Here is a 23613-nt window from a genome sequence, read left to right as displayed (position 1 = left end):
ACCAAACAGAGAGTACTTGGATTTCTTTTACTTCTGGCAAGTAGATGTTTGCATCTCTACTCCCCTTAATGGTAGTTGCATCACAATAATTTTCTCACTGAGAGCGAACACACATTTGCTTCGATATCTGGTCATTTCTTCACTTTAGCAGATACTCGTTGATCCTTTTCTTGGAAACTTACTTGACATACATGCATCATTTGCTACGCATGTGATTTCGTTTTGAACAAACACTTCATTGGAATTTACATATTATTTTGCTAAACTTAATTACTGATTCCTGATTCGAGTAACCTACATTATTGTTATTGTTGGCTCTTTTGTTACCAAGCCAACACGTTTTTCTTGAAACCGCTTTCTTTCAAATTACATTCATGGTTTATTTTGCTACCATGCCGAGAATTCCTTGTTGATACATACATTGTCAGGTTACGTTGAAACCAAGTTCAATTGCTTGGACTTATCCAGTTCACAGGTCTAACTTGAAACGCTATATGATGTATTGGGAGCATCTAACTTGAAACGCTATATGATGTATTGGGAGCATCATATTCAACTATTTTTGCAGACATTCTTTCATTTTGAGTCATAGTAGATTTGGTTGGTCTACGACTCCACTAGAACGTTTGATTTGTTTCGATACCTTGCGGTGATATTTTCACAAAATTGGAGCTCGCGCTAATTTGGTTACTCCATTCGTACGCGGATACAATTCACTATTTAGTTGTTAACAATCCATTTTGGATCTTCACGATCAAAGCGGTCTCAACACAATTGTGTGTTAAGGCAATGGTACATATATTCATTTCATAAGCACAATGTACCTCTTAACGATTCTTTCATTGTCTATCGAATACCTTGCGGTATTTAATACTTTTTCACCTTCGATCAAAAACAATGGCTCTTTGATATTCTTTGTTCAACTAGAAACTTTACGACATACCTTCGGGTTGCCTTTGTACACTTTTCGTTAAATTTCAGGCACGGTAAACTTGTTTAGTCACCACTATTATTGAATCTCGTCATTTCGACACCCTGTGGTGTCATTATCTTGTGCTAACCATGGTCAACTGTTTCACCCAAACTAGATATACTTTTGTTGACTTGTCATTAAAACATTTCTGATGCAACTACGAATCAAGACCGGGATACACCAACTTCGCTTATATTCCGTTCGGTGTACCTTCGAAACTTAAGAGTGCCAACACACTAAACCTTTCCGTTCATTTAGTCGGGAGATTTACAGATCACTTTACTACTACATTTGGGTTATTGATTTTGAGTTCATATAGCTGATGCTACGGTTGTGAAAACTCGTTGGCATATTGTGACCGACTATCTAAGTATCCTAATAGACAAGACTCCTCTTTTGTGGAACCCCTGTTAACCGGATTGCACTAGACTACACGTCGATACGTCTTGTACCCTCGACACCAAATGCTAAAAGCACATACCTTTTAACTATTGGATTTGTGATATATATATATATATATATATTCTTGGACTCACCTGAGGTGAGTAAGGTTTGATTCGGTTTGGTGATTATCTACCTCAATATTATTCATATACATACACGTGTGACGTAACCCAAAAGGAGTTAAGGTAGTACAAATTTCGAGGACGAAATTTTCTTAACGGGGGGAGAATGTGAAAACCCTCAAAATTTAAGGTACTGTACAATTAATTAATTTTAATTACGTGCTTAATGACTGTGCTTGATAACAACTGACACTTTAAACTACTTACTGATTTATGTTACATACATACATGTGCATCACTTTACATACAGTCGCTCCATTTATTTCATACAGACTCTTAGTGACAGACCTGATGCACAAAGCACAGTTAGCACAGTGAGCGGATACCTCAGACACATGCTGACAATGCCAGCACATAGACAGACACTATATTGTGGCCAGTATGAGCCAGGGACATGATACTACACTAGTATCGAGTGTAGGGAAGTGAGGACCATAAGACTATGTCACTAAGTGATAGTTATAGTGTCGGGAAGTGCCTAAAACTCATTTTTAGTGCAGAATTCTGCATCTTCAGCAACGATGCCGCTTTTAACGTACTCGTATTATACAGAGAATTGACTAAATGGTCCTGAACGCTTTCCTAAGTGTTGGAATTAATTTCGTTACAAAAAGATGCATAAAAGACACTATACGATACAATTTAACACTTTAACGGAACGATACTTAACCGAACAACCGGACATTACCCGGGACACCAAAATTTTGTCAGAAACATTATTTTATTATTTCTAAATAATCATGGTCACAAAAATCCCCACACACTATAGAAACATGACATACACCCATTATTCTAGAAAATACCCGGTATCCAGTTAAACACCAGTTTTAGCCTACATAGGGTATGTTTATATAAAAATTCACACCTTGACCCCACCCCTTTGATATTTTCAGGTCATATCTAGTGTGGCCCCACCAAATTTTTTTAAATCTTGCAAAATATCATGTAAGACTTTTATGGACAAGTGTCCATGCATGCTAGCCCCATATCTCCTTAAATCTCTACATAATCTTCCAATTCCAAGAATCATCATCACTCAAAATCCTCTTCTCTCTCCCTCACCCAAACTGTCCCATCTCTCTCTCTCTCTCCTCCATCTTCATCTTCTTCATATCTCCATGTATTGTTCTTCATGTTCATGTCCCTTCCTAGCAACCTTCAAGTTAGTGTGAAGATCTAAGGTGGTTCCAAGGTGTTCTCAAGTGATTCAAGCTTCCCATCATCTTCACAATAGAATTTCTACCCTAGCTTTAAGCTAGTAGTAAGTCTTACACTTTGCTTCATTTTTGTTCTTAGTCAAGATATGTAGTATGATGAAATTTACAAGAACACTAGAAAGTTTAAACAAGATATATGAACGAGAAACATGCGAATTGGAATTTCCAGCCAACTTCAACAGGTTGTACCTGGGTCATTTAAAATCGAAAAACTAAATTTCTGGAGTCTAAATTATGTATTTTTGAATAACCGAACAAATGGCACTGGAATCGTAATTTTTCGAGGTCGTTTAATTTTTTTAAAGAATTGTTTTAAGACAGCAGCTCAAGCTGAAATTTTCCTGTTGAAAAAGTGTGTCGTATTCAGAGTCAAAACTCGAAACCTGAGTAGAATCAGCTCATGGGATTTTTATTGTAGATGGTAACTGTTGTTTCCGTGATCCTCCAACTGGAATTTTGTCGATCAGACTTACGATCAATTTTTAATGAATTTTTCCGTAGACTGCAAACAGAAAGTAACAAATCTGACTGCAGTCGGGTAAATAAATTTTTATATAATATTGGTAAAGAACCGGACCCCGATATTTTCACACAATAAAATTTGGAACGTTTATGACATTCTGTAAAAATTTGGGAATTTTTGGAAAAGGTTAACTATTTTATTAAAATACTCTAAAACAGTCCAGTTTTGTTTAATAAAGCTGAAATGACATAAGTAGTGTATTGCATGCATGATTGTCGGGTTGGCTATGTGGGAACAATCTACGGGATATATGTAACACCCCGTGTTTTCGAATGTCAAAGTCAAAGTCAAAGTCAAAGTCCAAGTCAACTTTGACTGTTAATGTTTCTTTTTACTTTTTGTATTATGTGGAGTAAGTGTTATCTAAATGAAATGATCGAATGTTTAATCAATGCGACCGATTTACGACTGTGAATAGTAGGAAGTAACAATGCGATAAAGTTAATCAATCAATAATCAAGCTAATCGACTCATCAATCAAGCTCGAGACTCGAATTATGTGAACTCTGGTATTGTATTACGTGTGTGTGTGCCTTATGTGTTACTTGTGCGTGTTCACTTATATGTTTTGGTGTGGTATTCAAGCGAATCAATCGAAAATCGAATCGAAACTCGAAAGGCAATCGAACTCAATCGAAACCGACATCGAAACATGACTTATAGAAGATTGTATGTTAGATATAGTGGTTGAGACTGAAAGTAATTTGACTAGGAACCCTATCGTATTCATAATTACCGTCCATCAAAATCGAAACATCGAAAATCGTCACGAAATACTCAAAGTGGGTCACGGATCGAACAGGAGGCATCCTGATCGAACAGGCCAGCCGATCGGCTAGCATCTTCCTAGCCGATCGAGCAGCCCATTCGATCGGAGCTCCTGGCCGATCGGCTGCCACTTTCCTCTTTTGGAGCCTATAAATAGGGCTGTCATTGTTACACTTTCTATTTTTGGAAAGCTCTGACCGAACCAGCCTTCTTCTTCACCTTTTCTCAGATTTCTCTCAACTCCGGTAAGTTTTCACTCTAATTCTTGTACGTTTTCGATCATTGCATGATTCTACACCTTTCTATCTTTCAAAACTCGATTTCTAACCGTGAAATCACCAAGATCTAAGTGTTCTTGGGTGATGTCATCATGGTGTTCTTGAAGAACACCAAACTTTAGCCTCATTCAACTATGAATAGCTTAGATCTGACCGGTTTCCACATAAACAAACTAAGATTTGTAAGAATCTTAACATTTTTTTATGAATAATTTCCGACTTTCTTCAACCTTTTACACTCGAAACCTTAAAACCGGTAGAAACGGAGCTTGAACCGGCTAACTAATCGTTCTAACAGTTAAGAGGTTCAAGATTTGGATTCTATATACAAGGTTCACCGACGATGGGTTAAACTCTAAACCGACATTCCGAACCGTTCACCGGCCGGACTTGGGTGATTCCTGTCCGAGCCGAAGGAACGAGTAGGAACGGAGGATATCATAGTTCAACTCGTTATCAAACTACCTCGATATGACAACAAGTAATTAAACAGCCAAGAGTTAGACGAAAGGCCGACCAGGTCAGACTTGCTGGCCGAACGGCTAGGCTGTTCGAACAGCCCAGCCGATCGGACATGCCAGCCGATCGGCTAGCACATGGCGTCTCACTTTTCAAACTTCCTGAGGTATGGTGTTGACGAAGTGATGTTCGATTGAGTATGCTACTCGATTGGTAAACATTACTCTTCGGATCATGAGATACTATGCTTCAACACTTGATTGATTTTACAACTCGTTCGTAGTAGGGAATGCCAGCCGATCGAACAGTTTGTTCGATCGAGCGACATCCTGTTGAGAACCACTTCAAAAGTTCCCAGCCGATCGGTTAAGCCGGCCGATCGACCGGACCGTTCGATCAATCGACCTGAAAGGTAAGAACACCTTAGTGTTCTCATATACTACAACGAAAACTTCAAAAGTTCAAACCATCATACACAAACACACCAGAGGAAGAAACAATCCACTTGAATGGTCTAGCCGATCGAGCCTACCAGCCGATCGAACAGGACTGTCCAAACGGACATACCAGCCGATCGAACAGCCTATTCGATCCATCCACATTTGTTTACATTTCCACGTTACTCATTGTTGTGCTATCGAACTATTCAGGCTAACCCTACTCTCAGCGCTCCCTTCAATCCATAATCAATCACTGTGAGTATACTCGATCCCTTTTTGCTTTTAGCACTTTTGGGTGTTACATACGTTGCTTATATCAAAACACAAACGATCACACTACTCAAACTATTTTGAACGCTAACCAATATGCATGTATTACGTGACTAATGAATGCTTGTTGATTGTGTTTACACGTGGAATGCTGTCTACCTGCCTTAACGACATAGTACTATAGTTTGGACTCAGCACCCGTTCACACGGGGGTTGTTAAGGACAATTACTTGCATGGATTACGGTGGTAATCATGTATTGCGAACCGTCTCGGACGGTCAACCCGCAGTCATTGGTATCGATAGGTCCATGTTGATAATTAACATGCTTCGTTTTCCTCTGTGTACGTGCTGGTTATGCGTAAACTATTCAAACTCTATATGCTATTATCAAACTTGTATGCTCACCTTTACATTTTATGTATTGACTTTATTTTAACGTATGTGACAAGTATTTAGGATGCTTATTTGCTAGGAAAGCGAGGCTAGAATAAGTTTCTAGAAGACCCCAACAAATGGTTGTCTGCCAAGAACAAGTGTCTGGGGCATAGTTGTCTGTAGATCTTGTCCTCTGGCATTACAGCCAGAAAGTCAACAGAATAGGGGTCTAGAAGCAGATAAACAATTGCTGTAATAATATTTGAATCTGAGTTGTCGGAACGGAATTTCTTGTTTGGATGATTATCTGTAATGACATGTTTGTTTATTCGGGATATGGTATGGGACGTATCTTTAACTGGATTATATAAATAGTTGTTATGGAAACTTCTGAACAATCTGTTTCGCTTAGTGCCGCGCCCCGATGATTCCGCCATTGGTTGGGGTGTGACAGATTGGTATCAGAGCCATAACTATAGGGAATTAGGTTAGACACGACCTAGTCCGGGTCGCTGTCTTAGAGACCTAGACTATAGCTAGGAACCAACAGACCCAGTTTATGTGCCTTAATCTACAATCCTTCACTATCACTGCACTCGAATTTTCAATTAAAGTCAGGCGATTCAGTCAGGAATAGTTGTGAAAACCGCAAACTCCCGACTAAATTGACTGACTTACGATGATTTTATCCTAATATTTTCAATTACATATAAGGAGAATTATACCGAATCAGGAGTGAAACCCTCATTTTGATGAAAATTCTCTTTAAATTTTCTTAAACAAGGAAGAAATTGCTAAGCCAAGGGGTGAAACCCTAACCTTGGCAGTTTGTTCTGGACTTTATTTATCTCACCAAGGCCTCGATGGACTCCAACGACCTGAACTCATGAAGTATGACCTAGGGAATACGTTTTCAATGCCCAAGAATCGAGGCAAGGACACGAGCCCGAACGTTGAAAGTGACAACAAGTCCGTTGCGAATAGTCGAATCGCTTTGGGTAGTCGATGTCTAGTAGCCGCAGACAATCTCCCTCTCGATTTTATGCGTTTTGATTCTGAGAACTGCAGCCGCGTACTCTGATGACTCGTTGATTTTATGTGTTTCTGTGTGCTTTATCTGTTTACGTGTTTATATTTTAGACAGTATTCGATTTTGCTGCCATTTCGATCAACACACGACTCGCATTTGCTGTTCTATCTCAATTCGATCTCCAGTTGCTGCAATCTAGACGATGTTATATTATGATATGCTATACGACTAAGTTAGGCTATACTATATTATGCTACTCAATGTGCTATTCGCGATCGCTATATTCAAATACTCGTAAACTTAGAAGCAGTCAGGAAACGGAATGTGCTACTGTATACCGATAGGAGAATTACGTGACAATAACTGCTTCTGTGATTAAATACCTAGGTACTTATATGCATCTGTGTTTTGTGCTCTACGTGCTTATGTGCTTTTGTGACCTATGTGCTCTATGTGCTTCTGTGCTCCATGATTAGGTATATCTGTGAATCTGTGTTTATATGTTACGTGATTCGACGTAATTCTAAGCTTTAATAGTCTAGACGTGTGAGGTGAGATTCGACTACGTTGTGTTGAGTCCTGTGACGATGTCTAATGCAGACCATGTCGTCGTCTGGAACCCGACACCGCCTGACCCGTCAAGAAAAGAGAGACCAACGCCTCGCTGCTATCATCTCCAAGCAAGTGGCGAAGGCCGTGAGTGAGGTGTATGAAAATGCCAGCAAAACGTCTGAGGAATCCCGAGCTGAAAACCCTAAGGATTCAAGCAAGGCTGCTTTCAGCTTCAAGCAGTTCAAAGCATGCGGGCCAAAAGAGTTCACTCGCGAAGATGGTCCTACAACCATGTTTCACTGGTTCGACTAAGTCGAAGTCACTCTGCGCCAGAGCGGATGTCCTAAACATCTCTGCACTCTCAATGCTACAAGCGTCTTCCAGTCCCGTGCTATAGACTGGTGGACGGCCGAACGAAACAAGCGCGGAAATGATGCAGCTTACGAGCTAAAATGGGAGGAGTTGAAGGCAATTATGATCGACGAATTCTGCCTTCCTCATGAGCGCTAAAAGCTGGAGGACGAGTTTTGGACGATTAAGCAGAAAGACTGAGACAACGCTGCTCTCACTGCTCGCTTCAAGCAGCTTAGCATCATATGTCCCGACCAAGTCAAGACCTCAGATCAAGCCATCAAGAAGTATATCCGAGCTCTGCCAGACTGTGTAGCAGATTTTGTTCACGCCTCCAAGCCAGCAGCGATCGAGGAAACCTACCTGCTAGCCGCTGAGATCAACGACAAACGGGTAAAGGCCGGTTTCTGGGATAAGCAAACCAAGTCTCTGCACCAAGCTACAACAGCATCCACCGACAACACCACTGCTCAAGCCTCCAAGTCTTCAAGAAGAAGGAAGAAGAACAACAGCTCCAGCAACAAGAGCTGTGCTGCCGCAACCACTGCTGCTCCTCTTCAAGCTGTACCAGTTTAGCAGCAGCAGCACCAGCGCTCAGCTCCAGTGATCAATGCACCGCCAGCAAAGCGTGCATACACAGGCCCTCACCCACTCTGCCCGACATGCTCTTATCATCATCCAGTGGGTCTGGCTTGTCGTTTCTGCGCTCACTGCAACCTCTACGGGCATTTCACTACGAACTGTCGCTATGGTCCCTGTCAAGCCCCAGTTCAAGCCACTGTCAACCAAGCTCTACTCCCTGCCCCTCAAGGCCAACAAGCAGCTCAAGCACCAGCAGCCAATGCTCGAGTCTGCTTTGCATGTGGTGACCCTAACCACTTTGCAAACAGGTGCCCAGCAAGAGCCCCAGCAGCAACAGCCACAACAGCAGCCTCAGCAACAGCAGCAAGCAACCCATGCCCGAACCTTCAACATCAATGCCCGTCAGGCTCAGGCGGATAACAACGTGGTTAATGGTACGTTCCTTGTGAATGGTATTTATGCATCATGTTTGTTTGATACTGGAGCTGATAACTGCTTTGTGTCGTTTGAATTCGAGAAGCTCCTTAGTCGTAAGCGCACTTATCTGTCCTCGTCATTCGAAGTCGAAGTCGCTACGGGAAGGACTATTGCCGTAAATTCTGTACTCCGTGATTGTACTCTCGAACTCAACAATCACATCCTTCCAATCGACCTTATTCCAATGCAACTCGGAAGCTTTGATGTCATAATAGGCATGGACTTTCTTCGCGAAAACCATGCTGAAGTTGTGTGCTTTGAAAAGATGATTCGATTCTCGTTCGCGAATGGTGATCTATTGTGTGTGTACGGTGAAACAGCGTCGAAAGGTCTCAAGCTTATGTCATGCGTCCAAGGCAACAAGTATCTCCGCAAGGAATACCGAGCCTTCTTGGCCAACATTGTAGTAGCGGAGAGGGAAAAGAAAAAGAAAGTTGAAGTCAAAGACGTCCCAGTGGTTCATGAATTTCCTCAGGTGTTCCCTGATGATCTTCCTGGATTACCACCAAGTCGTGATATCGACTTCCGCATCGACCTCATTCCTGGAGCTAACCCCGTTGCCAAAGCACCTTATCGACTCGCACCACCCGAAATGAGAGAACTCTTGAATCAACTCCAGGAATTACTCGAAAAAGGCTTTATTCGCCCAAGCACCTCTCCTTGGGGCGCGCCAGTCCTTTTCGTCAAAAAGAAGGACGGATCGTTCCGGATGTGCATCGACTATCGGGAATTGAATAAGCTAACCATCAAGAACCGATACCCCTTGCCCCGAATTGACGATTTGTTTGATCAGCTACAAGGTGCATCATGTTTCTCTAAGATCGATCTGCGTTCAGGATACCATCAATTGCGGATTCAAGAGGAAGACATCCCCAAAACCGCTTTTCGAACCCGTTATGGCCATTACGAATTTGTTGTTATGCCCTTTGGTCTAACCAACGCACCCGCGGTTTTTATGGACCTGATGAATCGCGTGTGTAAGCCTTATCTTGACCATTTCATCATCGTGTTCATCGACGATGTCTTGATTTATTCCAAAACGAAAGCCAAACACGCGCAACATCTACGTTTGGTTCTCGAGTTACTCCAGGGGAACCGACTCTATGCTAAATTCTCCAAGTGCGAATTCTGGTTGGAGGAGGTTTAGTTTCTGGGTCACATCGTGAATAGTCAGGGCATCCATGTCGACCCCGCAAAGATTGAAGCCGTCAAAAGCTGGATCACGCCTAAGAACCCGTCAGAAGTTCGTTCTTTTCTCGGACTAGCGGGCTATTATCGATGATTCATTGAAGGATTCTCCAAGATCGCTGTGCCACTCACCGCTCTTACTCATAAGGACAAGCCTTTTGTGTGGGGAAACGCACAAGAGACTGCCTTTCAAACCCTCAATCATATGCTGTGCAACGCTCCGATTCTTACGCTGCCCGACGGAAGCGACAACTTCATTGTCTACTGTGATGCTTCTAACCTTGGTCTCGGCTGTGTCCTCATGCAGCGAGACAAGGTTATAGCCTACGCATCTCGTCAGCTCAAGATCCACGAGAAGAACTATACAACCCATGACCTCGAGCTAGGCACGGTTGTCTTTGCATTGAAGATTTGGCGACACTACCTGTATGGCACTAGGTGTACGATCTACACTGATCACAGGAGTTTACAACACATCTTTAATCAGAGAGAGCTTAATATGCATCAACACCGATGGGTAGAACTTGTCAACGATTATGACTGTGAGATTCGTTATCACCCAGTCAAGGCGAATGTGGTTGCCGACGCGCTCAGCAGAAAGAGTTACGTGCTCAGTTCCCGAAACATCCAAGCCCAGCACAATCTCGAAACCCTTATCCGCGAAGCTCAACATGCTTGCTTCAACGAGCGTACATTGAAGAAAGAGAGGATCTATCACGATGGAGCTCAGTTGGTAAGCAAATCCGATGGGATATTCTATTATCTGGACCGAATTTGGATCCCTAAGTGGACCCAATTGCGAAAGATTATCATGAATAAAGCCCACAAATCCCGGTATTCTATTCATCCCGGTGCAGATAAGATGTACCAGGACCTACGCTATAAGTACTGGTGGCCGGGCATGAAACGAGATATCGCCCTCTACGTTGGAAGTTGTCTAACTTGCGCAAGAGTCAAGGCTGAACATCAAAGACCTTCTGGCTTACTCGAACAACCGCCGATACCTATATGGAAGTGGGAGAGTATGGCTATGGATTTCATAACAAAACTCCCGCCCACGCCATCAGGTCACGATAGTATTTGGGTCATAGTCGATCGTCTAACGAAATCAGCCCACTTTTTGCCGATACGAGAAGACTATAAGGTGGAGCGACTAGCCCAAATCAACGCCGACGAGATCATTCGTAATCATGGTACGCCTCGTGACATCATTTCAGACCGTGACGCTCGGTTCACTTCGCGATTGTGGGAAACGTTTTAAGCGGCCCTTGGTACGTCGCTTAATCTAAGTACTGCATTCCATCCTCAAACCGACGGACAGACTGAAAGAACGATCCGTACTCTTGAAGACATGCTCCGAGCGTGTGTCATAGATTTTGGTGGTAGTTGGAACAAACACCTTCCATTGGTGGAATTCTCGTACAATAACAGCTATCATGCCAGCATCCAAATGGCACCTTTCGAGGCTTTGTATGGTAGAAGATGTCGATCGCCTATTGTATGGCACGAGATCGGTCACTCGCAACTAACCGGTCCCGAGATTCTGCAAGAAACGACTGACAAAATCCACCAGATTCGAGACAACTTGGTGAAAGCTCGGAACCGACTGAAAAGTTACGCCTATAAAAGACGCAAGCCCCTTGAATTTGAAGTTGGTGACTACGTACTCCTAAAGGTATCACCTTGGAAGGGTGTAGCCCGATTCGGCAAGAAAGGGAAACTCGCGCCTCGATATGTTGGACCTTTTAGGATTCTGGAAAGAATCGGAAAAGTCGCCTACAGACTCGAACTACCGGAGGAACTCAGTAACGTCCACCCGACTTTCCACGTCTCTAACCTCCGAAAATGCCTTGCTGATCATGATCTAATCATACCACTCGACGATATTCAGGTCAAAGAAACCTTACACTTCGTGGAAAAGCCTGTCGAAATCATGGATCGCCAAACCAAGCAACTCAGACGCTCACGCATCCCTATCGTGAAGGTCCGATGGGAGGGCAAACGAGGCGCGGAGTTCACTTGGGAACTCGAAAGTGACATGAAGGCCAAGTACCCGCAGTTGTTTGAATAGATCTGAAGCGTCAAATTGGTCAAACGACTCACGGTGATGTGCAGCTTCGAGCCTAATTTCGGGACGAAATTCCCTAAACAAGGGGAGGCTGTAACACCCCGTGTTTTCGAATGTCAAAGTCAAAGTCAAAGTCCAAGTCAACTTTGACTTCTTTGACTGTTAATGTTTCTTTTTTACTTTTTGTATTATGTGGAGTAAGTGTTGTCTAAATGAAATGATCGAATGTTTATTCAATGCGACCGATTTACGACTGTGAATAGTAGGAAGTAACAATGCGATAAAGTTAATCAATCAATAATCAAGCTAATCGATTCATCAATCAAGCTCGAGACTCGAATTATGTGAACTCTGGTATTGTATTACGTTTGTGTGTGCCTTATGTGTTACTTGTGCGTGTTCACTTATATGTTTTGGTGTGGTATTCAAGCGAATCAATAGAAAATCGAATCGTAACTCGAAAGGCAATCGAACTCAGTCAAAACCGACATCGAAACGTGACTTATAGAAGATTGTATGTTAGATATAGTGGTTGAGACTGAAAGTAATTTGACTAGGAACCCTATCGTATTCATAATTATCGTCCATCAAAATCGAAACATCGAAAATCGTCGCGAAATACTCAAAGTGGGTCGCGGATCGAACAGGAGGCATCCTGATCGAACAGGCCAGCCGATCGGCTAGCATCTTCCTAGCCGATCGAGCAGCCCATTCGATCGGAGCTCCTGGCTGATCGGCTGCCACTTTCCTCTTTTGGAGCCTATAAATAGGGCTGTCATTGTCACACTTTCTATTTTTGGAAAGCTCTGACCGAACCAGCCTTCTTCTTCACCTTTTCTCAGATTTCACTCAACTCCGGTAAGTTTTCACTCTAATTCTTGTACGTTTTTTATCATTGCATGATTCTACACCTTTCTATCTTTCAAAACTCGATTTCTAACCGTGAAATCACCAAGATCTAAGTGTTCTTGGGTGATGTCATCATGGTGTTCTTGAAGAACACCAAACTTTGGCCTCATTCAACTATGAATAGCTTAGATCTGACCGGTTTCCACATAAACAAACTAAGATTTGTAAGAATCTTAACATTTTTTTATGAATAATTTCCGACTTTCTTCAACCTTTTACACTCGAAACCTTAAAACTGGTAGAAACGGAGCTTGAACCGGCTAACTAATCGTTCTAACAGTTAAGAGGTTCAAGATTCGGATTCTATATACAAGGTTCACCGACGATGGGTTAAACTCTAAACCGACGTTCCGAACCGTTCACCGGCCGGACTTGGGTGATTCCTGTCCGAGCCGAAGGAACGAGTAGGAACGGAGGATATCATATTTCAACTCGTTATCAAACTACCTCGATATGACAACAAGTAATTAAACAGCCAAGAGTTAGACGAAAGGCCGACCAGGTCAGACTTGCTGGCCGAACGGCTAGGCTGTTCGAACAGCCCAGCCGATCGGACATGCCAACCGATCGACCGGGCCAGCCGATCGGCTAGCACATGGCGTCTCACTTTTCAAACTTCCTGAGGTATGGTGTTGACGAAGTGATGTTCGATCGAGTATGCTACTCGATTGGTAAACATTACTCTTCGGATCATGAGATACTATGCTTCAACACTTGATTGATTTTACAACTTGTTCGTAGTAGGGAATGCCAGCCGATCGAACAGTCTGTTCGATCGAGCGACATCCTGTTGAGAACCACTTCAAAAGTTCCCAGCCGATCGGTTAAGCCGGCCGATCGAACGGACCGTTCGATCAATCGACCTGAAAGGTAAGAACACCTTAGTGTTCTCATATACTACAACGAAAACTTCAAAAGTTCAAATCATCATACACAAACACACCAGAGGAAGAAACAATCCACTCGAATGGCCTAGCCGATAGAGCCTACCGGCCGATCGAACAGGACTGTCCAAACGGACATACCAGCCGATCGAACAGCCCATTCGATCGAACCTGCCGTTCGATCGACCAGCCTATTCGATCCATCCACATTTGTTTACATTTCCACGTTACTCATTGTTGTGCTATCGAACTATTCAGGCTAACCCTACTCTCAGCGCTCCCTTCAATCCATAATCAATCACTGTGAGTATACTCGATCCCTTTTTGCTTTTAGCACTTTTGGGTGTTACATACGTTGCTTATATCAAAACACAAACGATCACACTACTCAAACTATTTTGAACGCTAACCAATATGCATGTATTACGTGACTTAATGAATGCTTGTTGATTGTGTTTACACGTGGAATGCTGTCTACCTGCCTTAACGACATAGTACTATAGTTTGGACTCAGCACCCGTTCACACGAGGGTTGTTAAGGACAATTACTTGCATGGATTACGGTGGTAATCATGTATTGAGAACCGTCTCGGACGGTCAACCCGCAGTCATTGGTATCGATAGGTCCATGTCGATAATTAACATGCTTCGTTTTCCTCTGTGTACGTGCTGGTTATGCGTAAACTATTCAAACGTTATGCGTAAACTATTCAAACTCTATATGCTATTATTAAACTTGTATGCTCACCTTTACATTTTATGTATTGACTTTATTTTAACATATGTGACAGGTATTTAGGATGCTTATTTGCTAGGAAAGCGAGGCTAGAATAAGTTTCTAGAAGCCCCCAACAAATGGTTGTCTGCCAAGAACAAGTGTCTGGGGCATAGTTGTCTGTAGATCTTGTCCTCTGGCATTACAGCCAGAAAGTCAACAGAATAGGGGTCTAGAAGCAGATAAACAATTGCTGTAATAATATTTGAATCTGAGTTGTCGGAACGGAATTTCTTGTTTGGGTGATTATCTGTAATGACATGTTTGTTTATTCGGGATACGGTATGGGACGTATCTTTAACTGGATTATATAAATAGTTGTTATGGAAACTTCTGAACAATCTGTTTCGCTCAGTGCCGTGCCCCGATGATTCCACCATCGGTTGGGGTGTGACAATATATGTAAAAGAAAACGATATGCTATTAAGCATGGACACCTCTATTTACAAAGGATACTATGGCGAAATTTTCCAAAAATCCTAACACTTAGTAAATATTTTCGGGACAAGCGTTACTAGTATATTCTAGACTATGTTTTTCAAGCATAAAACTCGCCATAATTTTATAACGAAATACGGAATATCGGGGGTTGGTTTTATACAGGAATATGGTTAAATATGTATTCTCTAAAATGGGACTTAAAAATATAATCCCAATATGAACAGACACATGTAAAATATCCCATCCTTGGGAAGGAAATACGAATACACAAGCATGAGAAGTATTATTACTAAAATATTAAAGACACTTTAAAACGTAACTCAAAGGCACTAATCAATACTAAGACAAGGCACGACCCATTCGTCTAATAGACGTTAGACCATTGTAGGTAGTCGTGTTTGCTGAGGAGATTTGGGTTACGAGTACCGAAGACGTAATACTGTGAGTTCATGTCCCCCTTTTTCTCTTAACTATTTTCAGTTTTATACTTCGGGGGTGAAATACATGTTACAATTATTACAGACATTTACAGACCCTTTTATACATGGTATGATTAGCTAAGGAATTTATTGCTAGATCACGTGAATGGATAGGCTATTATCGTAAGACCATTAATCCTTGTATAAGGACCGAGGGACATGAGTGATAGATCTATTGGGTGTTGCGAGCCCCACACATGGGCCAGCGTGTGGCTGCATGTGGTGACTATGTCGTTCCGCCGGAAGGACCGGTATGAAATACGCGTTACAGGTTTGAGTGCTTCCTAGACCATGTCACTTATTAATGTATTAGTTACACATTGATTGATCTTTCTTTTTCTTTCCTTATTGCTACATACCAAGGACATACAGACACATTTTAACAATTTATGGAGACATATATTAACGATTTGTACAAACTCACATACACATGAACTCGCTCAACTTTTGTTGATGTTTTTCAAACTACATGTATTTCAGGAAATTAAGTATGGATCTGGCGGGCGTTGGAGTTCCAAGTCATGTTAAGCATAAAGATGTCTTCCATGGTTCTTGGGTTTGGCCAGCGTGTCTTAATCCTGGACGAGACACGTCTTCCATGTGACAACTGGCACAAAACCGGTAACTTCCATACACTTTAATTATTATTTAATGACTGCAATTATATGATTAAATGTCAACATTGACTGATTAGATGCTAAACAAGTGAATTCATGCACGTTGTATACTACAAAATATTGCTTATTGCAAAAACGAGAGCGTTGCGTCAGAAATATTAGTAAACTCACCGGTAAGACACACTATGCCAACGAAACTGTAGAAAGCAGTTAGACAACAAAAATTGGAACCTAGGTGTAGGCCCAACAACAAGAATACATTAAAACCCGAGAGTACATACAAGGGTTAATAAATATTACGGAAGCAAAAATAAGCACTAAAAAGCACCCGAAACGCACTTTAAGTGCAGAAATTTACATAATTCAGCTATAATCAGCATTTTGGCACTAAAACATTATGCAAAAATGTCGTTTTATCATCCAGAATATTTCCCTAGGTGTTGGGAACTGAAAGGGTACAAGAAAGGTACTTAAAAGACACTAAAAAGTGTAATTTAGCACTTTAACGAATCGGTACCTAACCGAACAACCGGATATTACCCGGAACACCAAAATAATGCTAGAAACATTGTTTTTATTTTTCTAAGCTAGTTAGGGTCCCCGAACACCCTAACGCACTATATATTACTTGACATACTCAAACCCCTAAATCTAATGCTTAACTTGTAACTAAATTGTGTAACATGGAATTGAAATGCAACTAGATGCCCCCTCCCCCCATGACCGATTATAGACAAGGAATCCACCTTGTGATTTCTTTTGATTAAATTAAAAGACCTTGTTCCCTTGTAGTGAACACAAAAACCAATGGAAAAACCCAAGACATGGATTATAAGTAAGTCTTGTGAATCATTTCTCATTCATAACAACACACCACACCTTCTTCTTCACCCTCCCTTAGCTCACGGCCCAAGCACCCCCTCCCTACACCTTCATCTTCAATCCATTCTAATACATTCCAAGGTGATTCAAAGGTGCCTCGAGCCTATTTAGGAAGGTTGCAAGCAACAGATCTTGAAGGACCTTCTCCATTTGCTTTTATCCACCTCTTTTGTCCTCTTGAACTCCCCTAGTCTTGTGCTAGTAGTAAGTGCTTCTAAACATCTTCTTGTTCTTGTTTATGATGGTTAATAGATGATTTAATGGCTAAAAATCATAAACACTAAAGATCACCAACTAAAAGTCTTGTAAAATGATGAACTTGATGGATAAAAGGAAAGTAATGGTGTAAAACTTGTTAAACTTGTTTTGTGTTGTTTAATGCTAGTAGTAGTTTGGATCGTCATCTAACCCGGCTAGGTTATGTTCATAGAACATGAGCTAGTGTATGTTAAAGGGTATGAAAAGGACTAGATGATGAACACTACTACTATTAAGCATGAACTGGTGTAAAAACAATTTATCTTATGAAATGGAGTTCTAAACTAGTAGATCTAAAGATCTACAAGTGGTATTTTCGAAAAACCAACTGTAAGACAAAACCATGTTTTAAAACCAGATCTTTCATGAACTAGAGGTGTTTTTGTGAACAAACAAGTGCGTGGACACTTGTGTAACAAAAGTTTTAACAAAGAAATAATTTTCGTAAATACCGACTAGAAGTTGTAAAACTTCATATTCTTTAAAAATAAAGTTTTCGAGATAATGATTTTATTTTAAGAAATGGAAAGACTTACTAAATGTGCTAGTAAGTTACTACACATTTTTGTAAATATTCAAGTTCATGAAATGGAGAAATTAGTGATTGTTGTTGATGATTATCGTTGATAATTGTTGTTAATGATTGTTGACGATTTAAAAGAAAATAAACACATGTTTTGAAAACATGGGAAACCTCCTTTTTTAGGGGAAACTCTGTCAAAATTTTTATAAATTTTGACACTTAGAAAAATATAAGTTTTTGAGAAACTTATTCCCTAAAAATGTATTTAAGAGTATTACCAAGGTTTCCCTAATTTTTGGTGATAAGAAATGAGGATTTCTTCAAGAATAAAAATGGATATAAGTATGTATTTTTGAGAGAAAAATATATATTATTTTATCACCAACTTTTGTGCTAAGTGTATATAGTATGTGTTATACGTGCTAGCGTATTAAGACTTAAAAATACACTAAATACTCATGAGGAGTATAAACATAAAAATACACATACAACATACAAGATACATAATTCGGGTGCAAAGTGCAAAACACGAGATACTTATATTAATTTTAGAGAAAATAATATAAGTAAGATACTTAGTTAAAAATATAAAATATTTTTAACACAAGAATATATACACCAAAGAGAGTGACTGTACTTGTGTGACGCAAGTCTAGAAACTAACGTTGAGAAAACGCTTATAGGTTACGACGTTAATTAAGAAAACCCGGTGAAGTTTACGACGCAAGGAACGCAAAGTTGTGAGTTCATGCTCCCCCTTTTCTCTTAACTGTTTTCAGTTTTATAACTTCGGGGGTGAAATACATGTTACAAATATTTTTATGTTTACAAATGGTATGATAACAAGAAGCACACTTGGTGAGAACGAGTACCAAGTGTGATGAGAAATAAGAGTACAAGAAGCGCGCTTGGTGAGAACGAGTACCAAGTATGATGCGCTATGGGAATTGATACGAGAAATCGTGTCACGGATAGGGTACCATAAGCACCATTAATCAACAATATACCTAGACCGCGGAACAAAAGGTTAGATCTAACGGGTGCCGGGCAGCCACACTCTCGGTGAGGGCGAGAATCGAGTAGTGCTTTTGTGTCTCAGAAGATACCAATTAAATGCCTAAGGTTTGGTGACTTCCTATGTCGTGTCACATGTTAATGGCCTTGCAATCCATTAACAATCCTGATAACTTACAAGAATACTTTGTATACATAAAGACTCATACCATACTAAAACTTGATTTATACTTGAGTACGTGGGGTACTCAAGAGAAACGTGAATTATACATGAGTACGTGGTGTACACATGAATACTTGATCTATTTATGAAAACTTGATTTATACATGACACAAACTACGTTTTCATATAAAGTATACAAACGTAAAATACAAAAACTGCATGAATTCACACCAACATTATGTTGACGTTTTTTCAAAACTCACATGTATTTCAGGTAACTAGGATGGATGTGCGCGTGGTCTTACTTATGCTCGTGGATGTCGCTTTGTTTATTGTTAAATAAAGTTGTAACCTTTAAGACAATATGCTATCTTGTGTTGTAAACACTTGACTTATGTTTTGGCAATGTAATGTTTGAAGTTATTTTCGAGCATATAGTATGTTTACCTTTCGTATGCAATGAGAACCTTTCATGATCACACCTCGTGCTTTCGCCGCAGAAAGGGGTGTGACAGATTGGTATCAGAGCTGCGATTGTAGTGAATCAGGATTCCTTTTCGAGTCTAGTCTACAATCTCTAGGATCCTATCACGAAAACAATTTTTTTTTCAAAGAGTTTTCATTGCATAAAACGTCCCGCGACATCCACTGCCTGAAACTGTTTAAATGAGTCTAGAAAAGACGCTACGTGACTTAGGGTGCACTGGGGTAGAACTTGTCTATGATTAAGGATTACTTGCAATTATGTGTGATAATTGATATTTACACATGCTAGGTGTAGGATGTCACAAGTATACGTGACTTTACCTGAAAACAATGGCCCATCTGAAGGAAGAAATACGAGGATGAAACGAACTGTGCGGACTGTGCAAGGAGTTACGTAATTATGGATGCATACATAATTATGGAATTCAGTGCACAGAAACCACAGCAAGTCTTGTCACGTGTAGATTCCCTCAGTGCAAGCCTACTAAGTACTCTGCTAGAGTAATAATTGTTTGATGTCACTTATGTGGTATATACCTGTGAATATATATGCTACTACTGTTTAGTACGACGACATCAAACAAATATTTAACCCTGTTGTGTTATGTTCTGTCAGAACATGGCACCCAGGAAAGCTGTGAATGCTCGAAATGGTGATCAACCTCCTCCTCCCCCACTGCCAAGAACTGCTGAAGAGCTGAACGCTCTACTGGAAGAGAGGATCTCTGCTGCTATCGCCCAGTACGAGGTGAACCGTACTCAAGACAGTGGAGGACCCAACAATGCTAGACGTGACGGGCATGGAGATTCGTCTGGAGGAAACGCAGCCCAAGGTAACCTTAAGACAATTTGCTAAGCATGGAGAAATTTATGAACGGTCCTTGCTTCATTATTTCTTCGATTGCTCACATGTGAATTGGTTGGGTTAATTACAGGCTGCACCTTCAAGCAGTTCCTCGACTGCAAACCAATGAACTACGATGGAACTGGAGGAGCGGTAGCATTTGTGCATTGGACAGAGAAGACTGAGGCCACTATCCGCATGAGCAGGTGTACCGCGGATCAGCAAGTCACTTTCGCTACTGGACTGTTTGTCGATGAAGCACTGACATGGTGGAATTTGCAAGTTCAAACGCTGGGTGATGAAGCCGCGTACGGCATAACTTGGGATGAACTGAAAGAGAAAATGAGAGAGAAGTACTGCTTTCGTGCCGAACTCCAAAGGTTGGAGACAGAGTTCTGGCACTTGACTATGGAAGGTGCTGACATCACTGGGTATACTCGAAGGTTCCATGATTTGTCCAGAGTGATTCCCTACATGGTGACTCCGGAATTTAAGCGCGTTGAGCGCTATATTTGGGGACTGGCCCCGGAATTTCGCGGCATGGTGACTTCAGCCAAACCCCAGACAATCACTGAGGCTGTAACTCTGGCTGTCAGCCTTACTGAAGACTGTGTTCGCATGGAGAAGCTATCATTGAACCCGACAGAAAACACCGTGACGCATGCAGAGTCGTCCGGTGACAAGAAAAGGAAGCATGCAAACCTGAATCAAGCAACTCGCAACAACAAGGGTTCCAACAAGAAACGTGACACCAACCCTCTAAGGAGGCAAATGCTGCAGCCAAAGGGTACCAAGGCACCATGCCTAAGTGCCAAAAATGTAAGTATCATCATGATGGAGCTTGTCGCATTCCAAGGTGCGACAAATGTGGTAGATTGGGTCATCAAACGGAAGACTGTTGGGGTAAGGGAAAGAATCGAAATGGAAACGGTGCTGGTAACAAGAATGGTAACGGGAAGGGGCGGAACCAAGGATGCTTCCGTTGTGGAAGCAATGATCATTTCATGAAAGACTGCCCAAAGAAAGACAATGCTCAGGCTCGAGCATTTGTGATTGGAGCAAAGGACGCACGCGAGGACCCTAACGTGGTCACCGGTACGTTTCTCATTAAGAATCACTTTGCATCCATACTATTTGACACTGGTGCCGATTATAGTTTCATGTCTGTGGAATTTAAACGTACGCTTGGGATAGAGTCTAGTAGATTGGATATTCCTTATTCCATAGAACTAGCCAATGGTAAAATTGTTGAATCGGGCGAAGTTGTTAGAGGTTGCACACTAGAACTTGGTGAACAAAGGTTTAGCATCGACCTCTTACCTATCCAATTGGGTAGCTTCGATGTAGTTGTCGGAATGGACTGGTTGTCCAAGAACAAAGCTGAAGTTATTTGCCATGAGAAAGTCATTCGCATCCCTTTGGCGAATGATGAAACTCTCATCGTACATGGAGAAAAGCGAGACGCGCCTCTTCGAATCATCAGTTGCATGAAGGCACAGAAGTGCTTAAGGAAAGGATGTGTTGCCTTCCTAGCACACGTTGTAGATAAGAAGGCTGAGGAGCCGAAACTCGAAGATATTCCTGTGGTGAAGGAATTTCCTAATGTTTTTCCCGAAGATCTACCAGGACTACCTCCGCAACGTCAAGTCGAATTCCGTATAGACTTGATCCCAGGAGCCGCTCCTGTAGCCAAGGCACCCTATCGACTTGCACCATCCGAAATGCAAGAATTATCTACACAACTCCAGGAGTTGTTGGATAAAGGATTCATAAGGCCAAGCTTCTCGCCCTGGGGAACTCCAGTATTGTTCGTGAAGAAAAAGGATGGAACTCTGCGAATGTGCATCGATTACAGAGAACTCAATTAAGAGCATTAAAAGTCTGACCCAAATTAAGCAGACAACTAATTTTGTTTTTTTTTTGTTTTTTTTTTTTTGCAGATTACTTCTTTGGTTGTGAAGATCGTGTGATTTTGGAATAAGAAGTCTAGGCTGAGATTCGTTTCGTTTGAGTCTCTCGACTGCGGCTTCTTCTGAGGTTCGTTTCGATTGTAATGGTTACATGCTAATGACGAATTTATGATAAAATTGTTAGGGTTCTATGATGTTTGGTTGAGAGTTTGGATTTGGGCGCACAAATATTTTTATGAAGAAGATTTTACCGTTTTATACCTTCATGGTGTCCCTTTGTTTAGGATATTTTATGTAGTATGATATTTTAGAATAAAAAAGAAATTACAAACAACAAATAGTGGATGAATGCAACTTGGTCGATTTCATTTGGGTTTGATTAAGTTTTTGTCTTGACCTACTTCAGTGGTATTCATTCTTGATTTATGTCTGAGTTTCTTTATTTGTTGATAAAATGTTAATCTTCTTCATGAAACAAATTGATAAGGTTCTACTAAATCCAAACATGTATCTTTTGGTTGATGTTTTTTGTTGTAGCTGATGTGGGTGGGGCAAGGTTTCGTGGCTTGGTTGTAACTCCGTCATTCCACCGCGTCAAGAGGTAGTCGTTTTTACGTGGTCACGGATTTGCAAATGAGTGGGATTTGCCATCTCCGGCGTTAGTTGCAGATCCGTCACACACGTACATACACCGTGTTTCTCCCTGTTATTTTGATCTTAATCGCCGCCTCCCTGTTATTTTACTCTTAATCGCAAAGGTATGTTTAGAACCATTAAACCTTTTCTGTTACTTTGGATATTTAGATTTTTGATGTGGGCGTGAATGTGTACATTATGTAGGTAGCTCTAATCGATGAGCAGCAGGCCAAAATAATCTTTGCAACTCTCCTTTTCCTCATCAGATTTAGCATATTATAGATTTGCTTATGTTCTATCAATAGTTAGGCTAAAAGAATGAGAGTGGCTAACCAAAACATAAATTTTTAAAAAATAATCCGTTATTGTCTATACGTGTTTATAAATTTTAAAAAAATAATCCATTATACTAAAAAAAATATACATGATTAATATACATTCTTGCTTTTGTATGTTTTTATGGCTCTTTACAACAAGAAAAAGTTTAAGAAACCGAATTAAAAATTCATGGTGAAGAAAATGGAAAGATGATACTTTAGATGTTAAAAGTGTTATTTTTATACTTTTATTTGTTGTAAATTAATTTTTCCTACCCGGAAAATTTCCGGGTTATAACCTAGTATTACCTATAAGGAAACCATCTCAATTCTCACATAAACTTATGGGTCACTTA

This window comes from Helianthus annuus, chromosome 12 (genome assembly GCF_002127325.2).
Source record: "Helianthus annuus cultivar XRQ/B chromosome 12, HanXRQr2.0-SUNRISE, whole genome shotgun sequence".
In the NCBI taxonomy this organism is placed as follows: Eukaryota; Viridiplantae; Streptophyta; class Magnoliopsida; order Asterales; family Asteraceae; genus Helianthus; species Helianthus annuus.
This window is presented reverse-complemented; position numbering follows the sequence as displayed.